We start from the raw sequence: 5,492 nt of genomic DNA, 5'->3' as shown, positions 1-5,492 counted from the left end.
GTGGTCCCAGGTGTTCTCTGAGTGGAGCAAAGAGAGCACACCAGGCTAAAGAGAGACGTCTGAGGACGAGATGCTGCTGTTTGAACAGGATGCTGATCAGTGAAAAGCTCTAAACAGTAGAGTAGATGTATTAGATAGAGAGGGGATCGTCTAAAACTCTTTCTGCAGAGTGACTTGATTTTTCCCCATTAAAAGGTCCTAAAAAGTAACTTGCATGAATGAAATCAGTATTTCTAGAGTGCAGCGCCACCTTTTCCTGCCAGGATCCAGAGGAACCAGCTGCAGCTTCATTGAGGCTTTTCGTTTGCGTTTCTTTCCGTCTTTTAGCCGATGTGGTTCCAGCAGCAGCAGAACGGACCTCACGTTCCCAGATCAGAGCCGTTAACGGCAGCAGAGTCTCTCAGCCTCCTGACAATAGATCCAGACGATGATTGATGATTACTGTATGTGCAGCGGAGCCATTCCCAAGCTCCGTGTGCTGGGATTCATTTAGCCCATTGTCTCGAGCCGGAGCGGAGGCCTGTGAGAATGGAGACCTGATTAATAATGTTGGTGAAGTGCGCTCTAAAGAGGGGCTAGTCAGGTCCCTTTGCATGCTCACAGGGACATTTAACAGCTTGAATTATACATAAATTATGTACACCCACTGCCCTGAGGTTTGGTGCCCCTCACAGTGGGCTTCTTTCACTAAAGCCACATACTTCAGTAAATGCACATGTTCTCTTTGATTTGCAGCCCGAGTGGCTGCCGCTAATGAAATCAGTGTTTTAAAAGTGAGGATTTGAGGATTAAGAGGTTTTTTTAAAAGGTTTCTCTTTGTTCTTGGACGGATCTAAAGAACGACAAACGCTCACGAAGCCGTCGTCTCTGTGGAAAACTAAACTATTCATTTGGATCTGAGCGTCGCATTGATGTTCCACAAAACCGCCGATCGCTTCCCGTTTACGACAACCATCGTAAGATCGTACATGAGGCGAGATATTAACTCCATGTCTCCATTCAAAGACTCTTCAAAGAGTCTTCAGGAGACATACAGCAGGCTGCAGCCAATAACACACAGTTGTATTTAGTCATTTTAGTTTGGAGACCTTGTGACCTTTCGTACGATATGAACCGTTGTTTGAGGAAACGTTGCCGTAAAACAAGTCACTGCAGGATAGAGGAACAGTACTGTCACACTTCATGTCATTTTATGTTCCCACATTATAACGAACCTCTGATTGAGCAAACAGAACGATGGGCTGAGATCTTCTGTATTTGTCCTCCAGGTCGACCTCCGCGCTGACGAACCGACCGAGGTCGAGCGGACCGTCAACAGAGCTGGTCCTGGATCAGTAAGTAGCTCCACACAGAGGAGTGGGTGTTAACATGTGACACGGGGCTGACCTCTGGTCTACCCTCCTGTTCTCCTCTCACAATCGCACCACAAAGCAAACGCCCACCTCTACAAGACGACTTTTAACCCGCTGCTCCTCTCAAAGCATTCGTCACGCTGCCGCTGATCCAATTACAAGGTTTCAACGGTGACGCAAAGTTTGCGAGAAGTGAGCTGAAGAATCTGAGACGGATAAACGGGGCGCAAACAAACCAACATACGAACCGACCGGTCCCCAAACTTTACTCTGTTATTAGAAAGAAACTAAGATAATAAAGACCAAAAACCAGCTGATGAAAACTTTCCCCCAATATCAAAGAAAAAGGCCCAGAACTACGTCTTCTTCTTCTTCTTCTTCTTCTTCTTCTTCTTCTTCTTCTTCTTCTTCTTCTTCTTCTTCTTCTTCCGTCAGATAGATATAGACGAGATAAAACACCAGTTATACGATACTGTGTGCACTTTAAATGTACTTTTAGGACATTTGGTGCTTTGTCTCCAGAAGGGATTACACACACATTATCATTTGAAGCTCAGTTTACGGTGAAATAGTCAAATCTTCCGTCCCGTCTGAGGATCCTCCGTCACTGCTGCAGGTGGTTGAAACAAAAACCTTCCGGCTCGGGTCTGAACCCGAAATCCTCGCCTGTGGAAAGTGTCAACGGCGTCCAAACTCTGAGGAGTTAATCCCAGAGATTATCTATGTGACTTCATCACCGCCCAGGGTTTTCGTTTGGAGAAGGCTTTCGTTTCACACTTTTGTTTTTCTGCGCAGCGTCAGTAATATCTGGGACCACCGGTCCAAACCCCAACAGAGCATTCGTCACGCAGAGTCGCGTTTCTTATCATTAATATCTGAGGAAAACAGAAACCCGGAGTTCTGCCGTCCGGACAGTTAAACCGAGTGTTCCTGAAGCAAAACCTCCAAAAACAAACCACCTCTTTTTTAAAAGACAAAGAAACACGGCGAAGCGTATCGAGGTTAAACCTGAATTTGGGGGCAGCTGAACGTAATCCTCGGTGATCTTATCTGCTCCTGCACCACAGAGAAGCTTCTGAACTGTTTGTTATATAATGTGAGCACAGTGTGTCATTAAGAACCAGGTTTGACCATTTTAAATGTTAAATTACAGTTTCCTCACGTTCATTTCCCTTTATGAAGCTTTAAGGATGGAAAATAATCGTATTGACAGAACGTCGTCATTTATATTCTGCTGTATTTATTTCTGGATCTTCTCTCATTTTTAAACAACCTTCATCATCTTAGTCGGTGTTCTCCTGTTTAGTTCTGTTATATTTTGAACCCAAACCTCACTGACGAGGCTCCAGAGAATCCTAACCTGAACTGTTCAACCTTTAAAGACACAATGTGGAAGAAACATGAAGTGTTGAAATGGGTTTTGTCCAGAATCTCTTGGAAGAAGAAGAAGGTGGGGATTGAAACAGACATATTGTCCGTATCAGCTGTGAAACAGATCCGTCTCTCGCCCACTTAGAGAGAGATTAACCCTTCAACCCCCGACGCTCGGGATGAAAGCAGCTCCTCAAATCAAAGACGAACCGACACTCACCTGGACCGAACATCAGCTTTCTCTCCAAAAAGAGAATGAAGAGCATGTGGACCCCGATGATCGAGTACGCTGCTGTCAACACCCCGGGGCTTAGAAATGGGAACTGGACCAGAAAGGCAGAAAAACACAGGGAGGGGAGGATGGAGGATGGAGGATGGAGGATGGAGGATGGAGGATGGAGGATGGAGGATGGAGGGGGGATGGAACCACCCAGGACTGTTCCAAATCCATCACGGTGGGGAGCTCATGTTTGACAGCTGGATGATACCGAGACCTCCTTCTAAGACCTTCTTCTGCTCCAACGGGGACGTTTCAGACTGAGTTACGAGTCCTCTGAGGAAACCAGGATGTTCTTGAAGACGGTTTCTTTTGTGATTGGCTCGTTTCTTGAAACCGCGTCCAGATTACACCTCCATCAAAGCAAAATGTTGCAGGAAATCAAAGTCATGTTAATGGAACTGTGAGGATTAAGTCCAGAGGCCCAGCATGCCAAAGATATTTAGATTTATTGGAATGTTAAATCTAATAAGAAAGATAGACGACAACATAACGCGAGGCCTTGAAACAAATAGTTTTTGGTCCTCAGAGATGAGACGTTCAGGGACTTGGAGGTCTTAAGAACCCTAAAGGGCTTCTCAAAAGATGTTCTTTTATTTAGATTAGGTAGGTAGTGATTGAGGCTTCATCAGCTGCTAGAGAACACCTGGTGATTATCCTGAAACGCTGGATTGTTCTTACAATTGGTCGTGTTTCTATCCGTCCTTGTAACTCATAAAATGAAAAAGAGGGAGACAGCATTTCCGGAGTTCTCGCCTCTCTTTTGAGTTGAAGTTTGGCAAAGATCTCCCAGGTTTTTATCAGCATCTTGACCCTGAAACAGAGAAGAATCATCTCATAATCCCCAAACCCCCCCGCTGGAGGTCACATTGCACCTGACGGCCTTCCGTCCTGCTTCCTTCCTGTTTCCTCGGAGGCTGATGCAGATTGACTTGACGTGGACTGCCAGCCCCCCCGGGTCGCCCCCTCAATCAGGGGCACAGAGCGGGGGGGTGAGCCCCACGCTGCGCTGAGGAGAAAGATCCCCGAAGGGCGCTGTCACCCCAGTAATCCCCCCCCCCCCCCCCCACTGCCTCCCTCCACCAACAACAACCTCCAAACCCCCGTTCAGTCCGCCGAGAGATAATTCAGCATCTTTACCGTAATGTATGAAAACCTCTTTTATTGGACGAGTGACGTCACATGCAGGAGGTTTAATGTTTCTGTTCTTCTTCTCCAGCTGAGAGAAGAACTTCTTGTTTACTTTAACTCCCCTAATAGACCCGAGTCGTCTTCCCGACTCGTCGTCCGGCCTTTAGAGCTGAATTGACTCATTCCGTCCCCTCAGACGGGGATCAGCGAGGACCTCGTTGGGGGCGGAGCTCCGCCGGTTAGTGGCACTTCATTCATCTGGCTTGAGGCCCGCCTTTGTCTCCGTGGCAGGTGCTTCTAATCCTGCTGTCAGAATAGAGCTGGACAAGATGTTTGGACAAGCCCCTGTTCTACGTGAAGCACCCCCCCCCCCCCCCCCCCCACTCAACCACCACACACACATATCCACCCCCCCCCCCCCCCCCCCCACCCCCGCTCTCAAACATGTGAGCCGTGCCGCATGGCAATCATGCTGATTATCCCGTGAAACAGAGTCTGATCTTAGTCAACGATGCAGCTTTCTTCACGTCTAGAAAGAAAAATCATCAGTTTGGTGCAGAGAGAGGAAACCGTTCTCTGAACAGATCTGTTGGTTTTGCATCGTTTGAGCTTCGACTGCAGCTTGTTTCGTCCTCTTCAGCCTGTTGGTTCAGACATTCACGGGTCCCAGAACACAAACTGAGTTCATTTCAATAAAATCACAAATTTGCCTCCGAGCGTACGACATGCTTCTCAAAGCTGCAACGTTGATCTCTTGACTTTCCGTCTAGAAACTGGGCTGCGTTTTGTGTTTAGTTATTACTTGAACACTATTTTCTGCAAAAGTTGGAACCATTTTAGTCACTTTTACGTGTTAATCTCTTCACATTGTTTTTTGATGTTAAAGGTAAATACTTCAGCATCTATACGTCACATCTGATGCCTCCTCGTTGATATCTCAGGAGTTCATCTCATGTTGGCTGTGACTGTCAGTAAAAAGCAACAATAGATGATGCAGATAAAGAAATGCTAGAACGGGTTTCAATGCGGAGGAACAATCGTCTCGTTCCTCTTTCAGTGCGTCTTGACCTCCCCTCAGGCTCCGTTTCTACCAGATAAGCATCGTGACTTTTCTCTTTTGACGACTCGTCATCAGGCACTTAGGCCTCCTGTCAGAACTCGGGCCGATTGGATGTAATCTCGTTGTTCCCCGGCGATAATACCGCCATTGATTTTGCCCTCGGGGGTCAAGCGGCGACCTCTTTTGTCTGAAGAGCAGCTCAAACCTTTAAATCTTCCGGACTGCAGCGATCGGATCCCGGAGGTCCGGAGGAGACGACGAGGACACTGAAGATCCTTGTGAAGTGTTCTCTTCTCTCAGC

Source organism: Pholis gunnellus, assembly GCF_910591455.1.
Source record: "Pholis gunnellus genome assembly, chromosome: 24".
Lineage (NCBI taxonomy): Eukaryota > Metazoa > Chordata > Actinopteri > Perciformes > Pholidae > Pholis > Pholis gunnellus.
This window is presented reverse-complemented; position numbering follows the sequence as displayed.